The sequence below is a fragment of the Ochotona curzoniae genome, unplaced genomic scaffold (genome assembly GCF_017591425.1).
Source record: "Ochotona curzoniae isolate NIBS_2020 unplaced genomic scaffold, NIBS_Ocur_1.0 scaffold_4505, whole genome shotgun sequence".
NCBI lineage: Eukaryota > Metazoa > Chordata > Mammalia > Lagomorpha > Ochotonidae > Ochotona > Ochotona curzoniae.
In genome coordinates, this window is record NW_024467118.1 from 23678415 (window position 1) to 23699479 (window position 21065).

At 46.6% G+C, this 21065-nt stretch overlaps 1 protein-coding gene and 1 pseudogene across 4 annotated transcripts in view; one reads left to right on the plus strand and one right to left on the minus strand.

Moving 5' to 3' along the window:
- The window catches only part of SMIM14 (small integral membrane protein 14), a 63387-nt gene extending 53980 nt beyond the window's left edge, over positions 1 to 9407 (minus strand). The window contains exons 1-2 of one of the 4 annotated variants that reach the window (XM_040966486.1): positions 9150 to 9407; positions 7218 to 7251 (exon numbers count right to left, since the gene is read on the minus strand). The gene's annotated coding sequence lies outside the window, so the exon portion shown is untranslated. Of the gene's footprint in view, positions 1 to 7217; positions 7659 to 9149 lie in introns of those variants that run through there. The other 3 variants (XM_040966485.1, XM_040966483.1, XM_040966484.1) reach the window with 3 other exon arrangements.
- A 10188-nt stretch (positions 9408 to 19595) lies between these two features.
- LOC121146772 lies at positions 19596 to 20541 on the plus strand (annotated as a pseudogene).
- The last annotated feature ends 524 nt before the right edge of the window (positions 20542 to 21065 follow it).

Below are 21065 nucleotides of genomic sequence, written 5' to 3' on the forward strand. Positions count from 1 at the left end.
GCAAGGGCAAGCAGCCCACTGGGGCCTCTGTCCAAGGGCACAAATCTTATTTTGGAGGCTCTGCATCTGCGACGCGATCACTTCCCTCAGGCACATCTTCTAATGTCACTGAACCAGTGATCAGGATTTCAATCTATGAATTTTGGGAGACATTCTGACTACAGTATTTTGCCCCTGGCCCCCAAAACTCATGTTGTACTTGAATGTAAGATACACTCACTGTATTTCAATAGCTCCAAAAGTTTTTACATCAAAGATCTGAAACCTAAAAGCTCATCTGAATGCATCATCAAACATGGATGAGCTCAAGATATGATTTGTCCTGGAGGTGACTGCTCTCTGGCTGTGAATCTGTGCTTCCCAAGGACACTGGTGGGACAGACCCAGGACACACATTTCCATTGCAAGAAGCAGAACAGGAAAGAGAGAAGCATAGGTCTCAAGGAAGCTCAAAATCCATTAGGGCAGATCTTACTGAGTGTTAAGTCTCAAAAATCAGCCAAGTGTTGGCAGTGAAAATCTGGGCAAGTGGAGATGCTAAGGTGAACTATGCCAGCCAGCCTGGATTCAAGCAAAGCCTCCACTTGTGACTCTAGCTTCCTGAAAGAGAAGAGCTAAGAGCTAAACTACTTAGAATCCTTTCTCCCACATGGGAGACCTGAATTGAGTTCCCAGATTCTAGTGTCAGCCTGTCCCAGTCCCTGCTGTTACAGAGATTTGAGGAGTGAACTAGAAAAGAGCTATAAGTCTGTCCCTGTATTTCAAATATAATCATCTTTATAGCTGGTAGGGTGCTCACATTCCCTATCAAGTGCCTGCATTTGAATCCTGCCTCCCACTACAACCCAGCTCCCTACTAACGCAAACCTGAGAGACAGGAGGTAACAACTCAGAGAGCCAGTCCCTGCCACCCACATGGAGTCCCAGCTTGAGCTTCAGGCTCTGGGCTTCGGGAGGCATTGGGTAAGCCTTTGAATGGAAAATATGTCTCTTTTCAAATCAATACCTAAATTAATAAATCACTGGTGTGAGTTATGGGGCAGCAAGTTAAACAGCTGTGTGGGAAGCCTGCATCACATTAAATATCGACCATGTCAGAGTCCTGCTTACTCCACTTTATCCAGCTTTTTGCTACTGCTTCTGGGAAGATGACAGTTCATGGACTTGAGACCCTGCCATCCATGTTAGGAGACTCAGATGGACTTCCTGGCTTCTGGCTTGAGCCTGGCCCAGCCACAATTGATGAAAGAACTTGGGAAGTGAACAGCAATGACAACAACAAAATAGAAAATCTTGGACCCAGCACAATGACTCAATTGGCTAATCTTTGACTTGCAAGTGTCAGGATCCCATATGAGTACCAGTTCATGTCCCAACTGCTCTACTTCACATCCAGCTCTCTGCTTATGGCCTGGGAAAGAGGAGGGTCCAAAGCCTTGCAACCCTGCACCCGCGTGGGAGACCTAAAAAAGCTCCTGGCTCCTGGCTATAGATCAGCTCGGCTCTGGCCAATGTAGCCACTTGGGTGGGGGGGGGGGGGCGGTGAACCAATGCCTTTCCAACAAAAAAAAAAAAAAAAAATATTTAGGGAAAAAAAACCTATCCTTCAAATAAAAATTTTAAAGTAGCCAAGTAGTATTTTAATTGTCCTCAGAGACTTTCCAAAAAGACAAAGAAAGGGAATACCAAAAAAAAAAAAAAAAAGTAGTAGTAAAAGAAAGAAATTACTTGAAAATGGATTACTTAGCTTCTATATCACATCAGTTGATCTACAAACTAGGAGTGCTAACTGAAACGATTCATATAAAGGGTGTGGCAGGATCAAGTGAAAAGCTGAAAGGGGGCTTTGTAAACTTAAAAATCTCCAGGCCAATTCAAATCTGAGATACCTGTAAGTCTCAGACCAAGTTCTCTGTGTGCTGCTTTGCATGTCTGTCTTGTGCACAAAAGGGAAAAGGGGTTTGTTACTGACGGTTCCTCATCTACTAATTTCCTACACAACCTCTCTGTACTTGGTCAAAGTTCAGGAGTAAAAGTTATCAAATCAGTTCAAGCAAAGAAAAACTAATTAAATCACCTTTCTTTTTATTCAATTTTATAACCCAAAGTTTCAAATTCTGAAAATACTTCGTAAAATTTCTACAAGAGCATTAAGTATATTCTACGTTAATTTTTTTTAACTAAGAGAAACAGCTGTTTTTCACAAGTTAAAAACAGAAATACTCAACAGAATCTGATTTTTTAAAAAAAAAATCCATATTGGGGCCAGTGCTGTGACATAGCACATTAACTTGCAGCTTCCCAACAGTTAGAATCCTGGCTATTGCACTTCAAATGCAGCTTCCTTAATGTGCCTGGGAAAGCTGAACAAGATAAGCCAAACCCTTGGGCCTCTGTCATCCCTTTGGCATATTTAGACTGAGTTGCAGGCTCCTGGCTTTAGCTTGGCCCAATCCTGACTGCTGAGCCATTTGGGCAGTGAACCCATGCATGGAAGATCTTGTCTGTCTGTAATTCTGCCTTTCAAATAAATAGATAAATAAATAAGTACATATTTTTTTAATTAAATTTTTAATTTTAAAAAACATCTACCTTGTAAGACAAAACATATACTACTCAGAACACTGAACTCTTAGCCTGGTGTATATTCCATGAAGCTGCTCCCTGCGCCCCTATGCTAAATTGAAGCATCTCTAATAGCTGTTAAATTATGAAAGTTTTGCACCTGTAACACTTGTCAATGCGTGCACTGAAGCATAAACCAGTTTCACTCCTTACTTTCACAAAGCTAAAACTCACATCTGTGCTTTGACCTCAATTTAAAAAAAGAAAACGAGGAAATGAAAATTCAATATGAAAACAAACAAGAAGGCAACTTTTTTTCTCCAAAATAAACACTGTAGTGTAGAATGCTTTGAAAACAGTAAGTTATTCCATACACTGAAATGCTGATTTAGAAAGATAGACCCTTTTCCAAAGTGTTGATGCTTTTAAAAACCAAGTTAAAAAATTTAAACACCAAAAGTTAAAAAAAAAAAAATCAACAAGCTAGAAAAGTAAAACGTACTTGCCTCTCCTCAGAATTAGTTTCTATTAAAAACCTTCACACTGAGGACCTTGCTGTGCTTCGGTGGGTTAAGCCTCTGTCTGTGACACCAACATCCTGTATCAGAGCACCCATGTACATCCTGTATATTCTACTTTCGATCCAGCTCCCTGCTAACTCAACTGGGACAACAGCGGAAGACGGGGCCCAAGTCCTTGGCTCCTGCCACCCACATGGGAAAGCAGGATGTAGTTCCTGGTTCCTGGCCCAGCCTGTGCTATGGTTGCTGTTTGGAAAATGAACCAGCAGGTGGGAGATGACTTTCTCCTTCTATCTTTTCTTCTCTGTCACTCTGCCTTTCAAATATAATAAATCTTTATGAAAAAAAGTATATGCAAGCAGATATGCTAAATATATTTGAAGTTTGATTGAAATAACTTAAAGTCATTAAAAATTGTTTTAAATGGCTCTTTTTAAAAATTAGGCTGTTTGGGCCTGGCAGCGTGGCCTAGCAGCTAAAGTCCTCGCCTTGAACACCCGGGGATCCCATATGGGCGCCGGTTCTAATCCTGGCAGCTCCACTTCCCTTCCAGCTCCCTGCCTGTGGCCTGGGAAAGCAGTGAGGACGGCCCAAGGCTTTGGGACCCTGCACCTGCGTGGGAGACCTGGAAGAAGTTCCTGGACCCTGGCTTCGGATCGGCATAGCATCGGCCATTGCGCTCACTTGGGGAGTGAATCATCGGACGGAAGATCTTCCTCTCTGTCTCTCCTCCTCTCTGTGTATCTAACTTTCCAATAAATAAATAAATCTTTTTTAAAAAAATTAGGCCGTTGCTGTAATTATTCAGAATTTGGGTTAGTTATCTAAAGTTGTAGTTCATCACAGTATTATCATGGTGAAAAGCAAACAGTCATGCTCAATATTAAATAAAATTTTCACTAAATCACTTTATTCAAAATATCTGACAATGTATAACCAGTTCAAAAGCTTCTAAAGACACACTGAAAAGCTCATTACGGTCAACAAAAACAAAAATTAGAACTCAAGTATATGCAGGTATAATATCTCATTTATATCAAATCTGTGTTTTCTAAAAAGAAAAGATCAGAAGGTAATACACATGCAGAGATAACTTCCGAAAGAATGAGATTCTACTTCTGTTAGCTTGATGCAGTGTTGTTTACAACCTTGCCATAACAAACGGGTGAAATATGGAATACATACACAACTATACAACAGCACAAGGTGGGCTGACTATGGCTCTGCAGTGCTCATGTGCGTCAGCTGGCTGGGCTGAGAAGCCAGGACCACCAGAAACTAGCATCCCTCTGGGTTGAAACCCACCTGCCAAGGAGCGCAACACATGTAACACTATTGGAACTCATTTGGGAAAGAGTCATACAGTGAGAAACTGAGGTTTATGGTCATCCAGAGGTGCTGTAACTCAGCAAAACACTGAAATCAGTAGAGAAAATGTAGAAAGAACACATATGACCACATCAATAAATAGAAAAGGAGAGACAGATGTGAGGAATATGAACACACAAGAAAGGAGAAAAAACTCCACTTTTACTCACTCTGGTGAGTTTTCAGCACTGGATACAGCAAAGCGCGATGACCCAGGAGTCTTGATAGAACATTTCTTAAGGCCACTAACCAGCTGTCCAACTTCAGGCAGGGCCAAATAGACAAAACCCCCAAATCATGGCCTATCTTAACCACAGTGCTGTGTATATTTCTAAACACTGTAGTTCAAAGCCAACAGGTACAGCGACTAAGGAGGTATGTGTTCAAGTCCAAGATTCTGTTCACTACGTCTCAGTGTCCTTGCTTGGAAAATCAGAGCTGGAAAGCCTATCAGAGTTGCTCTGTAGTTAAATGAGAAATAAAAAGTGATTTTTAGCATCTTCCAAAAGATGATAGCTATCATGTCTAGTGAGGAGCAACCTCTCAAAGAGCCACAGAAACAGCAAGCGACATTCTCCAGCTTCAATATATATTTAATCACAGTAAACATTTGTTGAAAAGGCAGATTCCGAGGACTCCTTGCTCCCAGGGATGAATCCCATAGGTTTTCAGTAGAAAGCAAGTGTTTTTCGGCCCAAATCTGAACAGTTTTTGAAGTTGGAGAAGTAACATGTTACACTTTCAACAGAAGCTGAAAGAATTCCTTCACAGAATAAACTTGCCTAAAATAAGAGTGCATGCTCAACAGGGACCTGAACAATTTCATCAAGCTTTTTCACTTAATCAACATTCATGGAGTACCCACAATGCAATGCAAAGAAAAAAAGACCAACACTGTGACACACCAGGTTAGGCTTCCATGTGGGATGCCAACATCCCATAATGCAGTGTGCTTCACTCCCACCGGGTCCGCTTGCCACCCACCTTTTTGCTAATCTACCTGTGAGGCAGTGTGTGATCGGTCCCTGTCACCTACGTGGGGGCCCTGGATGGGGTGCTGGGTTCCTGGCTTTGGTTTGGTTCAGCCCTGGTTATTGTGGACAGCTGTAGGTATTAACCAGCAAACAGGACATATATCACTCTGCTTTTCAAATAAAACAATCTTTCAAAAGGACAGAGAAGGTCCCCAGTTTTCAAGAGCTTAAATTCCAACAAAGGAGACAGAAAATTTAAAAAGGGGGCAGGAATTTGGCACAGCAGTTAGGATGCTGCTGGAGACAACTGCATCCCTTATCAGTCTGTGGGTTCAAGTCCAGCTCTGTTTCCAAGACGGCCCCAGGTAGTTGGGTCTCTGTCACCCATGTGGGAGACTCACTTTGGCTGTTACAAGCAATTGAATAGTTATTAAGCAGAGAAAAGATCTTTCTCAATAGGATGTTGGACTTTTTACCATTGTATATGCCTATAATGTTATGATACACTTAAATAGCAGGATGATGGACTTGTGGCTGTTGTTGAAGAACTAAACTATATGTAATAATTTAGGGGAAAATGGTAGGGGGGAAAAAGATGAGAAGGGAAAATCCCTGAACCTATAGAATTGTACCATGAAAAATATTTTAAAAATTAAAAAAAGATCTGTCTCTCTCTGCCCCTCAAGTGAAAAAAAAAAGTATTCAAATAAGGGAATTCCAGAGAATGATAAATGTTGTGAATTAAACAGAATGGAGGGCAGGGGCCATGGCTTGTCACACAGGAATCACACAGGGTGCCGATGTTGAGTCCTAACTGCTCTTCTCCTGATTTGCTGTTCATGACCCAAGAAAGCAGAGAAGAATGGCTCGAGTCCTTGTCCCGCCCCCTCATACCCACAGGGGAGACCCAAAGAAGCTCTTGGCTCCTGGCTTCTAACTGGGCCAGCTCTGGCCACTGCAGCTCTTTGGGATGAGAACCAGTAGATGGAAGATATTTCTGTCTTTCCTTCTCTCTGTGTAACTCATTGCTTTTCAAATAAAAATAATTTTTTTTTTTTAATGAAACGGAGACATGAGGCAAACTCTCAGAAGAGGTAATATCAGGAGCGAGACCTGCCACAGTAGAACTGCAAATCTATTCAGGACACAGGAAGTTCAAAGACCCTCAAAGCGAAGCTGGGCTGGCAAGTGCCAGGGACAATAATGCTAATGGGACTGGAATTGAAGGAAGGAACAGATGTGATAAAATCCAGAATACTGAGCTGGGCAGAGAGGTATAAGATAATGCCAAAACTTGTAGAACTGGGCAAGCCCAGGTAGGGAGTCTGGCTTGCATTCTGACCTTACATGGCAGACTTCCACAGGGGATGACAGCCTGATTTACACCATAAAGGCTCTCTTAGATGGGTCGGAGAAATGGTCCAAGCAGGCTCAGGGAGCCCAAGAAGTGCAGACCAAGAAGTGGACAAATCTAGAATACACATTACATGCTGTACTTCACAACCAAAGAACCAAGCCACACACTGAGCAGTAAGCACTGGGAACTAATCCCTAAAGTGATCAAAGGAAAGAGACAGAAAGGTTCAAAAAGCTTGAGAAGTGGACCCACTCGGATTATTAGCAGATTTGAGATATTTCAGGGTACTTATTCTTTAAAGTTGTTATCTCAACAACATTTGCTTCCACAGTAGATCCCTTACATACCACTGGTAAAGACATGGACTAAATGGCTACACACAGGAGAACCAATGTTAATAAAACATATGGGGAAATGTAAATTTTCCAGGACCTTATTGCTGGCAACTTGAACAGCTGGTCAGCACCTGGAACACAGCAAAACGACGGAACAGAATTAAACCTGTAATCAAACCACTGCATCAGTAAGAACTCTGCAGATTTCCCATACCTTCAACCCAGGCTAGGCGCCTTCTCCCAAGGTTCAAACAAGCAAAGCCTAACTTCGCCTTAAGCCACACATTAATTTCTTACATCATAACATATCTTCATAGTTACAGGGAAGGAATGCTTTCAGCACCATCATTTTAAGAATTATGGTTTTCTGAACACAGTGAATATTCCATAAAAGGCCTCAAAGTCGCTATCATTGAATTTTAAATCTTATTTTAAAAAATTAGCGTGTGAACTAGGCAGGCTGTAGAAAAGTTCATGCAACACAGTATCTGCATGATGTAGTTTAAAACATACATAAACGCAAAAAAATAAGTCTGGAAGGACATTAACATTTTCGTGGTAGTTTTACTGGTGGTTTCTGCTTTTTCGCTTGTCTGCTTTTATCATCACTGTCTCTAAGTACTTCTATCAGCAACAAATATTCAGTTGAAGGTCAATAGGAAAGGTAAACAGCTGAAAAAGAGAAACTTCAAGAAAATAATATCCTTTCTCTACACTTGAAGCAAGGAGGAAACTTGAAAGCAAGGAGGAAAAAATCCTGATCTCGATGGGACATATGGGAGTTCAACTTCAAAGATGCATGCTATACCACAAGAATAAACTCACAAAATCCCTGAACTTCATGAAGAACTCCCTTTGGATTCAACAAGGGGCCATCAACATACACGTCTATCGTTCTATTACCGTGCGGGGCATGCGGAGAGAGGGTCTTTTAAAAAGCGTAGGGTGCAAAGGCTCGGTTTTCGGCTCTGCTGGGTGCTGTGGGAGAGCGCGGAGCACCGTCAGCTCGGAACACACACACGCGAGCAGACTCCTGAAGCGGGTGGCCGGCCACGCAGCCCCCCGGACCCCGCAGCTCTGAAGGGTCTCCAGACACAAGCACCCCAACGCCCAGCTGCCCAGCCGGCTGCCTGCCTCTCGGGACAACAGGACAAGGGCTCTTCCACAGAGCCCAAGCAGCACGCTGGCGTGCAGTTGATACCAGACTAACGCGTCCGACCGTCCAGGGAACGTCCTCACTGCTGCCAACTGGGGCAACTGAAAAACATTCCACTGGCCACACAGCGCCTCGGTTGAAACCAGAAGGCATTTTAAACAGCCACTTTGCGGGGAAAACTCTGGAGGATGGAGGGGGAAGGCTGTAACAGCTGCTGCCCGTAACCGCACGGTCTGGGTTCCAATCAGGGGGTGTCTGGCTCTCCACTTTCGGCTGGGGTCCCGCTCACTCCACACACAGCAGGAAAAATGTGTGTGTGTGTGTCGGGGGGAACCCTTTACTTTCACCAACACACCGCGGGGTCAGGCAGCTCTCGCTTTCAGGAGGACCGCAGCTTTTTCGCGTGCCGTCAGTCACAACAAAGGACGCATCCTAAGTGACTTCAACCTATCCAGAGGCGGCTGGCTAAAGGACCCAGGTTGGGCTCCAGCTCGGAGCAGGAGCTCCATCCTGTAACACACTCTTTTAACTCCCTGGTGCACTTCTCCACCCGTGTGCACGATCTGGCCCTTAAAAAAATAGAACCACCCCATGGCTACCGTCCACTTTCCTGTCAAGCCCTATTTCCAGCTTCCTGAAGAGGAAAAAACAAAAAACAAAAAACAAACAAAAAACAAAAAACCACAACTACGGGCTCTCTGTCTTCGCTCTTGGCCCGGGGCACGCACGTTCGTGGGGTGCCGGCAGGATTTTTTCCCCCGGTGCAGCCCCAGTTCTGCCGCAGCCGTCGCAGTCCCCAAGAAAGAGCGCCAGAGGAGCCCCCCAACCTCCCCGGCAAACCCCGGGTGAGGCGGTGGGAGAAAAGACACTCACCCGCCCAGACAACAACCGACGGGGCGGGGAGGGTGGGAGCCGGGAACCGCTCTCGGCAAGAAGGACCGCCTGGAGCTCTCGGAACGCTGCGGCTGCTCCGGACGCCGCTGCCGCTGCTGCTCCTGTGGCCGCCGGCGGACGGCCCCCCTTCTCCTGTGTTTGGATTCGATTGACCACGTCACTCTCAGCCACGAGACCCGGATCTGCCGGCTCCTGCGGGCGGCGGCGGCGGCGGCGGCGGCGCAACAGATTGCAGCGCCTCGAGACCCAGGCGGCCGGCGGCTGCCGAGCATGCGCACGTCCTGCGTCTGCCAGCAGGTGGGGCGGGCGGCGGGTGCTTACGTCACGGCCGCGCGCGGGGGCGCGGAGGCCGAGGGATGTAGTTCCGGTCGCCAAGGGTGGGGTCGGGGACTGTGAAGGAAGCAGGGCGGAGGGCCCACGTCGGTGGAGGTGGCCTGCGCTGGCCTTTGTCTTGGCTGGGCAGTCACCTCCAGCGTTTGTCTCCCTTGGCCAGAGCCGAGCCGAGGACTCGCGTCCGCGGCAGCCCTGTAAAATACCGGGGTCGTGGACACAGGTGGGTATCCGCTGAACCTGAGCTCACCTGTCAGCGATTTGTGTCTTTTTTTTTTTTCGGGCACGAAGACCCAGGTGAAAACTAAGGATCGAGAAATACACACGTGGCGGTTGATCCCCGTGACCCTTCCTGTCGTTTTGTTTGTTTTGCTGTTCTTGCATCAGAAAAACTGACCAAGGGATAGAAGAGCGCATATGTGACAGAAGAGGAGAGAGTGTGCAGCAGGAGGGGAGGGCTGCCGTGAAGCAGCCTGCCCTTGCCTTTGTCTAACCCTTTACTGTTCTGGTCTTGAGGACCCGAATGAAAGATTCCACTTTCTGGTTGAGAACTTCACATGCTGTTTGCGCAAGTTAGTCCTCGTCTTTCTCCCATTTTGGCCTGGCGGTGTCCTCGCTAAACCTGTAGGACACGGAATTTCCCAGCGTGCCAAAGGGCAGGGCTCCCCTTATGTTCTCAGGTCGTTGAATTGACAATGTGAGCAATGGTTAAATGGAACAGAGTCCCAAAGATTTCCAAAAGGCACTGTTATTGAATAAATACCAGGCCTGCCCCACCTGTGTGTACTGCTGTTAGGCAAACACCAGATGCATTTTATGAGAGAAGAGAAGCTTTATTACTGGCTCATGAGGGCGGTGGCAGGATGGAGGATGGGGGGCAAAGAGAAATAAGGGAAAACAATATCCCTTAAAAAAGGAGCTTGGGAATGTAGTTAGGGGAAATGGGGTGGAAGTTAAGTGAGGGAGTAGGGCAGGTGCCTCCAATGGTGTGTGAAGTCCCGCCTCCCGTGAGCTGAGGAGGGCTGCTGAGGCGCCCTCAGAGGTGTGTGTCATCTAACACAACAATGAAACCATGAGGTTAACTCTCCACTCAGTCTCAGGTGACCTGGCCAGGTGCCAGTCACAAGTTTGGCTCAACTGGTTCTCTGCCATATTATCAAGGACCCTAAAAAAGCTCAGCAGATTCTTTGCAAACACTACTATTATGGGATAGCAACTTAACCACATCACAGGCAGACAGATGACAGAGACTTTGCATAGGAAGTACCCTGAGGGCTCTTGGGGTGAGCCTGGGGGGAGCCTTTGTTGCCCCCAGGGAGAGTTCCTCTTTGTCCCATAGGAAAAGGGAAAGCTCTAAGAAGCTTTCACTCAATTTCATGATGTTTTTCATCTACTCCAACCAAACCTCTACTTCAGCTGTTTGCTTAATTACCACTTAGCAAGCTGAGTTAGCTTTAGCAAATGAGTATCATGCACTAGGGTTTCTCAAATAAAAGTGGATATTGAGTGCAGAGAAAAGTTTCTAGAAAATGAAAGATTTCTTGGGCTCAGTACGGTGGCCTAGCCGCTAAAGTCTTACTCTTGAGCACACCAGGATTCCATATGAGCACTGGTTCTAATCTCCGCAGCCGTGCTTCCCATCCAGCTCCTTGCTTGTGGCCTGATAAAGTAGTCAAGGACGGCCCAAAGTCTTGGGTTCCTGCACCCGTGTGGGAGACCTGGAGGAAGTTCCTGGCTCCTGGCTAGGCTAAGTGCTTGCTCCCAGGAAAATATTCTAAATAGGATTTCCTAATATTGATACCATTACCAATGCTGATATTGGTAGGTATGTTTATGTAAATCAAAATGGCAATATTTTAGGTACTACAAAAGTACTTATATCCAATGACTTAACTTTATTATTAGGAAGTTATTCTAATGAGATAATTCAAAATGCCAATATTATGAATGTATTTATTTCATTTGTAGGATTAAGGCCCTAACCAAAAAATACAATGGTAATGGAGAGACTGGATATGTTACATTGTATCTTATGATCTGAAAAACTTGACAATACAGGGTCATAGTTTTGGGAATATCTCCCATATGCTTTTATGAAAATATGAAGCATTTTATCCCAGGCCTTAGACAACTGCCTAGATTGCCTTGTACTTAGGTAAGCATTACACTGCTGGGAGAAAAGCAGCCAATAGTTGGCGGGCATTCTGAGCCTGGTTAATGCCAAATCTGTATTAACTATACCAGTGTGCCAGCATAGTTGTCTATTCTATTTTTTTTTTTTTAAGAGAAGTGGGGAAGGCGGGGGAATGCCTGGCTAGAACATGGCACCCTAGCCCCAAGTGGGGAGGGATGGGGGCAGGCTGCAGATTGCTCAGGGAAAGGGTTCTGGGGACATGTTGGTGTGGGAGGGGTTGAGGTCATGTTTGACAGGGGAAGAATGACATTTGGGGTATTCCTTGGACCAGGCCACTGCAGTTGAAAGTAGGTGAGGGATATGTCAACTAATTCCATAATGTTATAAATTGCTGCTAATGTTATGTTGGGTTTTTAATTGATCGGGATGATACTCTGTCAGCTCTACCTTCAGACCAGAGATGGTCTCCCCAAGAAGCCGTTGAACTTATCTGGACAATAAGATACTGGACCCTATGCTTGGCAAATGATTGCAATGAAAGAATCTCAACTGAACTTGAAGTGTGGCAATGCAGCAAGGTGGAGGAATCCACCATAGGGGAGGGTTTGGGAAGGGGTGGGAGGAATCCCACCCAGTACCTATAAAACTGTGTCACATAATGCACTGTAATTAATAAATTTTTTTAAAAAGTAGGTAGGGAGCTGAGACAGGGTGGTTTAGAGGGGGAAACCGGAGGAATTGTCTGGGTCAGCAGACATCCACCTGGGTGGGAGACCTAGGCTAGACTGAGTGGCATTGCCTGCTGTCAGCCGAGGAACACAAAATCTGGAGATAGGGGCATGCCTACACTGGGTTAGGTCACAGTAACCAGATCTGGGAGCAGATTCCTTATTTCTTTTTTTAAGATTTATTTATTTTTATTGGAAAGGCAGATTTATTGAGAGACAGATCTTCCATCTGTTGGCTCACTCCCCAAGTGATCGCAAGGGCCAAAGCTGAGCTGATCCGAAGCCAGGAGCCAGGAGCTTCTTTCCCATGCAGGTGCAGGGTATCAAGGCTTTGGGCCATCCTTTACTGCTTTCCCAGGCCACAAGCAGGGAGCAGGAAAGGAAGTGGGGCAGCTTGGACACACTGCAGCATCCAGATGGGATCTCAGTACATGCAAGGCAAGGGTTTGGCCACTGAGCCATTGCACCAGGGCCCCTGGGAGCAGATTTTATAGAGATTTGTGGGCTCACCCCTGTGGGACTACAGTGTCTGCAAGTGTGCACTAGAGCTGGGGGTGGTGACAGGTGGAACTAGGCTGGAAAAGCACTACAGGTTGGACAGTTCTCTTGGCCAAGCTTTGTAGCATGTACCTGGGTCTGTGGATGCACAAAGGCGAACTTTGTCAACCAATGGACTTTGGGGAAATTTTCTCAACCCTGGAGCAATGAAATCAACAACTTTCTTAGAACTATTAAAACCACTCAAGTAACAACGTCAGAACATTCTTCCCCCATATCACTCCCTGGGGCTTCATTCAAAGGACCATCCCCTATCCCCAGGCGTTGAAGCACTTGGCAGCAAGGAGCAGCCCTCTCTCCATCCTCCCTCCACCCTCCCCTGTGGACACAGTAGGAAAACTAAAACAATGGAAACATCTGTCTCACCCACCTTCCTGTGTGCGACACTCCCCCCACCCTAATCAGAGGCCCACATGATCATGCATCCCTCTCAACTATGTAAACAATATCAAAAATAAATAGTTTAAAACCACAAGGACAAAATGAAAAAATGCTCTCCTGGAATAAATGTAGTTTTAGCTAATCATGTCTCTGATTTATAGGCAAAATGTGTTTTAGACCTTGAAGAAAGTTCAGTCTATAAATAATCATCACCAGCAATGATAACAAATGCCTATTGAGCTCATCAAAGGTCACATACTGCTGGGGTCAGGATTGAGTTTGATTAAACGGAGTGCATTCTTTAAGTAAATCAATGTGTAAAGAGTTGTTGCTGAGACAGTTGCATAACCATAATTAAAAAGTCTTAGCAGGCCCGGTACAGTAAACTAGTGGCTACAGTCCGCGTCTTATATGCACCCGGATCCCATATGGTTGCCAGTTCATATCCTGAATTCTCCACTTCCCATCCAGCTCCCTGCTTATGGCCTGGGAAAAGAATGGAGGATGGCCCAAAGCCTTGGGGCTCTGCACCCACATAAGAGACCTGCTGCTGCCTCCTGGCTCAGATCAGCTCAACTCCGGTCATTATGGTCACTTAGGGAGTGAACCAGCAGAAGGAAGATCTTTCCCTCTGTCTCTCCTTGTGTCTGTAAATCTGTCCAATAAAACAAACAAATAAATAAAATCTTAGTATAGAACTTGAATTTTTACCTATGTGTACATCACCCAGATCAAGACATAAAATATTTCCAAAGAATCTTTAACTCCCCTTCCACTTCAATACATGGAGGGATTTCTTTTTTTTAAAGATTTATTTTATTATTTTTTTTTTATTGCAAAGTCAGATACACAGGGAGGACAAGGAACAGAGAAGAAGATCTTTCATCTGCTGATTCACTCCCCAAGTGACTGCAACAGCCGGAGCTGCGCCAATCCAAAGCCAGGAACCAGGAACGTCCTCCAGGTTTGCCACGTGGGTGCAGGGTCCCAAGGCTTGGGCCGTCCTTGACTTCTTCCCCAGGCCACAAGCAGGGAGCTGGATGGGAAGTGGAGCTACTGCTCCTGGCTTCTGATTGGCTTAGATCCAGCCATTATGGCCGCTTGGGCAGTGAACCATCGTACAGAAGATCTTCCTCTCTGTCTCTCGTCCTCTTGTATATCTGACTTTCCAATAAAAATAAATCTTAAAAAAAAAGAAACATATGGACCAAGGCAGGCAGCATGTTAAGCCACAGACAGGACACCTATATACGATATTGGAATGCTAGTTCTAGTTCTGAAGGTACTCTGCTTCCAATCCAGCTTCCTTTCAATGTATCCTAAGAAGCAGTGGATGATGGCTCCAGATATTGGGACTCTATTACCCTTGTAGGAGCCCCACATTGAGTTCTGGTCTCCTCATTTTAACCTGATACAGGCCTGGCGCTTGTAGGCATTTGGAGAGTGAACTAGCTGATAAAAGATCCTTTGCTCGCTCACTCGCTCGCGCTCTCTTTGGCTTTCAAAAAGATGAAAACAGGGACTAGCATGATAGCCTAGTGGCTAAAGTCCTCGCCTTGCACACACCAGGATCCCATATAGGTGCCAGTTTGTATCCTGGCTGCTCCACTTCCCTTCTAGCTCCCGGCATGTGGACTGGGAAAACAATAAAGGAATACCCAAAACCTTGGGACCCTGCACCTGCATGGGAGACTCAGAGGAAGCTCCAAGCTCCTGGCTTTGCATCAGCTCAGCTCTGGCCCTTGCAGCTACTTAGGGAATGAACCAGCAGATCAAAGATCTCTCTGTCTCTCCTTCTCTGAAAATCTGACTTTCCGGGCCCAGCACGATAGCATAGTGGTTAAGGTCCTTGCCTTGCATGTGCTGGGATCCCATATGAGTGCCAGTTCTGATACAGGAAGTGATCAAAGCTATCAAAATCACATCAAGGGGCAAGCATTTGGCCTATTTTTTTTTTTTTATTGCAAAGGCAGATTCACAGAGAGAAGGAGAAAAGAAAAATCTTCCATGTGCTTATTCACTCCCCTGTTGACCACAATGGTTGGAGCTGAACTGATCCAAAGTTACGACCAGGAGCTTCTTCCAGGTCTCCCACATGGGGTGCAGGGTCCCAAGGCTTTGGGCCATTCTCTACTGCTTTCCCAGGCCACAAGCAGGGAGCTGGATGGTAAGTGGAGCAGCTAGGATATAAACCTACACCCATATGGGATCCTGGCATGTGCAAGACAAGAACTTTAGCCACTAGGCTACCATGTCAAGCCCCTGGCTTATTATTTTTTTTAAGATTTATTTTTTATCAGAAAGGCAGATCAGATTCATGGAGAGAAGGCAAGACAGAAAGATCTTGAATTCATTGGTTCACTCACCAAATGGTCGTAATGGCCAGAGCTGAGCCAATCCAAAGTCAAGAACCTGGGGTTTCTTCTGGGTCTCCCACGCAGGTGCAAGGTCTCAAGGCTTTGGGCCATCCTCTCATGTTTTTTCAGGCCATAAGCAGGGACCTGGATGGGAAGTGGAGCAGCTGGAGACACGAACTGGCACCTCTATTGGATCCTGACACTTTCAAGGTGTGGATTAAGCCATTGAGCTGGGCCCTGGACTATTACTTGCAATTCTTACTGAGACACCTGTGTCCCATATCAAAATGCCTTATACTGAATTTCAGCTGTGCCTCCTGAGCCTAGTTTCCTGTTCATGTAGACTCTAGGAAATAATAGTGATGGCACAAATGATGGGGTTCCTGTCACCCACTTGTAAACTTGGACAGAGTTCATGTTTTTGGCTTTGACCTAACCCTGCCTTAACCATTGTGAGCATTTGGGAAGTACACCAGTAGATGGAAGATTCTCATATTTTATTTCCTTTCTCCTTCTCTCCCTCCCCTCCTCTCACTCTGCCCCCTCCCACCTTTCATATAAAATAAAGCAAGACCCTAAGTAGTGGCCAATGTATTGGGCCACAACACCCACCCCTTTTGGTGCATTTGTACTATGACAACTTGGTTAAGCAGAAACTTTGATTCCCCAAAATTTCCTTCTCTTCTTTAAATCACCTATTGCCATATTCTTTTTAGGAAGATCAGTATGGGCCACCCAGCACTGTTTCAGCTGTCACATGTTGTCACTAACTTGCTAGCCCACTGTGGAGCCATGAAGCAGCAGCCTGGTCTACACCAACTCTGTCCGCATGATCTTTTTGAGCTTCTCTCTCTGACTCCTGAGCTAGTGTACGTTTACCTTCATAATGGAGGTTACTAGCTTCTCCTGGCAGGTTATGGGCATCACTGAACTTAGAGGTGGGAAGGGACAAAGACAGGTTCCAGCTTGTTCCCAGGGGTTCTAGTTTGTCCTCTTTCCTTCTCAACTGCTTTCCATGCTGACACCTGGCCCAGCACCAGGCATAAAAAGAAAACTCACCATAGAGTTTATCAACTTCAAAGATTGCATAAGATTAAACTCCTACAGGAATTCTTATGTTATTCTCAGTGATACATTCTCTTTGATCAAATCCTGACCATATATCACTTTTGAAGCTTTCCTATCAGTAACATATCCAAGAATATTATTAATGAGAAGTCAATACTACTTTCACCCTTAACTCAAAATGTTTGGACAAAAGTTCATCCAAGACAAGATGAAATGGCCTCTCTTTTCCTATGTGTAGCAAGATAGAAAACTTTTTTTGAGTGGGATGACTTTCCCATACTAAGGTGGGAACATGGCCTTTATGGTAGCTGGGGCTGTAATTAACTTCAGTAAACTTGTGAAATAACTTATCCTTGACTGGTTTCGCATTCCTCCCTGTATCTCTTTGTGACACCACTAAGGTTTATTACTTTAGTCCAGCAACCCCATTGGTAGCAGGAGATGCCCAGTGGTACTAGAGGGTCCCTGACTTTGGTGACAGCCAGAAATCAGTCATGAGGGTGAACACTGTGGCTCAGGTTAAGCCACCTGGGATGCTTGACTTCAAACAACAGAGCTTCACTTCAAGTCCAGGCTGCCCCACTTCCTGCTACTGCACCTGGGGAGCCAGCAGATGCTGGCCCAAGTAGTTGGGCCTCTGCCACCCATGTAGAAGACCCAGATAGAGTTCCTGACTTCTGGCTTTGGCTTGTTCCACTCCCACTGTCACAGCCTTTTAGGGAGTGAATCAATGGATAGAGGATCTGTATCTCTCCTTCGCTATCCATTTCAACTTTTTAAAAAAAGATTTATTTATTTATTTTTCATCTGCATTGACTCCCCAAATGGTTGTAACAGCTGGATCTGGGCCAATCCACAGCCAACTGCTTCTTTCATGCCTCCAACATGGTGCGGGACCCAAGGACATAAGCCATCCTCTGCTGCTTTTCTAGGTGTAAGCAGGGAGCCGGGTTGAAAATGGAGCAGCCAGGATACAAACCAGTGCCCATATGGACTCCTGGCACCACAGGATTAGCCTACGTACTATGGTGTCATCCCCTAAATAATCTTTTTCTTTTAATTTTAAATGCCTTGTATTTCATCATTTCGTTATACTTCGTTATCTTGTCGAGATCCTATAAGTGTAAAATTAATCAAGTGTGTATGTTTTTCTCTGCATCCATGTAAGAGACCTGGAAGAAGCTCCTGGCTCTTGGTAGGGGAGCTCTGGGGACACCCCTGCTGGGCTGCTGCTCTTGTTGGTAAGTGTGAGACCTGGGATCGTGGGCAAGCTAGGATAAGCAAGGTTGTAACATTCATCATCATGTGTGTGGGCTGGGTCTGGAGGTGGGCCAGATTGGGCTAGGCCCCAGACACAAAAGCCAGAATGGGCATAGGACAGGCTGGGTTAGGTCACGGCACCTGTGGGTCACATGAGAACCAGGACTGGGGGTAGGCCAGGCTAGGCTAGCCTGTAGCATTCATTGGGGAGAGCCTGAATGGGCATGGGCCAGTACCCACTGGAGAGGGCCAGGACTGGGGCCTGGCCATGTCAGTGTGGGCAGTAGCACCTGCCTGCACATACAGTATCCATTGCTGGGAGCAGACCTAGTAAAGGAGCCTCTAGGGCCCACCTGCTGGGCCGCTGCTTCCATGGGTGAGCATGAGTGCTGACTTGGGGCTGGGGGTGGGCAGGCTAGGTTAGGCTGCCGTACCTGCTAATGTTCACAAGAGCTACAGTGGATGTGGGCCAGCCAGGCTGGGCTGCAGCATTAGCTGGCAAGTGCTGGGGCTGGGTGTGAGTCATGTCATTCTAGACTGCAGTACACTCCCTACTAGGTACAAAATCTGGGCTGGGACCATAACCTGGCAGGAGAACTGTGGGCCCTCCCTTGCTAGGCTGTACCTGCCACTGGGGAACATGAGAATCAGAGCTGATGAGAGGGGGGTAGGGCAGGCCAGGCTGGACAAGACTGTGGTAACTGTTGGCATATGTGAGAGCCAGACCTGGGGGCTGGTGGGGCAGAGCTAGGCCACAGCACCCATGGGTATGCACAAGGGCTGGATAGGATGTGGCTTAAGCTGGACTAGGCCAAAGCAGAAGCCGGCACATACAAAAACCTGGGCTGGGGCAGGCCTGCTTGGAATTATTGGGGGTCACCCTGACTAGGCTTCAGCACCCACTGATATTTGTGTAAAGACCGGGTTTTTGTGGGCTGGCTGGGGTGGGCTGCAGTATCTGTCAGTTTCTGTGAAATATAGTGCTGAGGCAGAGCTGACCAGGCAGCTCACATCCACGGGTATGTGTGTTGGCTGGTGTAGGTGGCAGAATGAATCTGACCCTGCACTAGCTGCTGTACACAAAAGTCAGGTCTGAGGTCACCCCAAGCAAGGTTTTTGGGAGACTCTCCAACTAGACCACTAGACTCAGACCCCGACCACAGGAAGAATCGCGGGATTTATGGTCCCTCTCTGAAGTGCATGTGTCAAGACTGGACCTCCTCAGTTGCCGATGCCCGTGCAGTGCACAGTACGCCCAGACACTGACAGGGGACACGACAGCCAGTTCATCTGGGCCAGCAGGGGATGTCGCTTGTTTTGTCAGATGGAAAGCAGAACAGGTTGGACAATTTTGGCCAAGCTGGCAGCATGTTCCTGGGTCTGTGTATGCACTAACTTGGACTTTGTCAACCAGTGAACTTTGGAAAAATTTTCTCTATGCTGGAGCAACAAAACCAACAACTTCTCAGAATGATGAAATCCACCACTCTTCCCGCATTCAGTCTCTCAGGCCTCATCAACAGACTGTTCTTGAAAAAAGAGAGAGAGAGAGAAAGCATGAAAGCAAAGAATGGCAAAAGAATGTAATAAGGCCTAATTTAGGGGGAAAATGGAGGTAAAATAGCAAGCCTCTAATTTCAAATCCAGGACCCTACTACTTACTACTGGAGTCAAAACTGGCTGCCCAGTTCCACTTACAGACATTTGCAGCACACAGTAGTTTATCTGAAATGAAGACATTTACCTAATTTTTCAGTTGCTGTGGTATTAGGGTATGGGTGGCTAAGAGTATGCTCAGAGGGCCCACCACTGTAGCCTAGTGGCTAAAATCCTTGCCTTGAATGTGCCACAATCCCATATGGGCGCCGGTTCTAATCCCGGCAGCCCTGCTTCCCATCCAGCTCCCTGCTTGTAACCTGGGAAAGAAGTTGAGGATGGCCCAAAGCCTTGGGACCCTGTGGCTGAATGGGAGACCTGGAGGACGTTCTTGGCTCCTGGCTTCAGATTGGCACAGCTCTGGCTTTTGTGGCCGCTTTGGGGAGTGAATCAATGGATGGAAGATCTTCCTCTCTCTCTGTCTCTTCTCTCTGTGTATCTGACTTTCCAATAAAAAAATAAATCTTAAAAAAAAAAAGTATGCTCAGAGGTTTACTTCCAGCGGCCATTGAGCAGTGGCCATGTCCCTGACTGTTGTTGTTGGTCTTCCCATCCAAGAAGGTGGCCCTGGAAACTGCCAGAGAACTGAGTCACCTACGGGCTTGCTTGCTGTGTTCGTGTTCAAGACTGTCGAGCAGTGTGAGTAGGATGGCTGTGACAATTGCACCTGTAGGTGAAGAGCAACCAGGAGATGCTGTGTGACTGCACTGGCTCCTTTAATGGAATCATTGCGTGATGAGTCTAGAGCACCACTGGGGCTCCCAGTGACAGCGAGTCGTAACTCAAAGCCAGGTGTGTATGTGGTGTCAGTCACTGGTAACCTGCCCCAAGGAAGTGTGCAGGGGTTGAAAAGGTGGGGAGTAGCCAACAAATCCAGGGACACGGCTGTAAAGACCTAGCGAGACTGAAGGCAACCTACAGCTTGGCTCTCCACCTCCTGTCTGTGTCTTTTCTGCTGTGGAAGTAAATGGGCTTGAAACGTTCTCCACACTGACTCTGAGAGGCAGGAGCCTTGAGAGAGAGAGCTGTGCCTGCTCCCTGGACCTTTGCATGTCTTTGGACCTCTGCTGAGAGTGGGCGGGGTTTGATGAGCAGAGCCTGAATGGAGGGCAGAGTAGGATGCTGGTTTTCCTTCCCCAGGCCCAGGGCTTTTGCCCATGGCAGGACTCTGGGTCAGATGCCATGAGACACGTCTTACCTCCCCCTCCCTTTCTGTAAGCTATGTGCGGTAAGATCTTGCCCTATAAGTGCCCAGTGTGGCAGAGGCCCGTCTGCTCCCTGTTGCCTGGAGAGCCTCCAGAGCTGTCATTGCTCCTGTGTGCTCCCATGGCAGGCACTGGGACGTCTGCTGACCTGATGCCAGAGGGTCCCTCGACCTTGTATCCTGGTGTCTTCTGGCTGCTTCTTTCTGTCCTCCAAACCT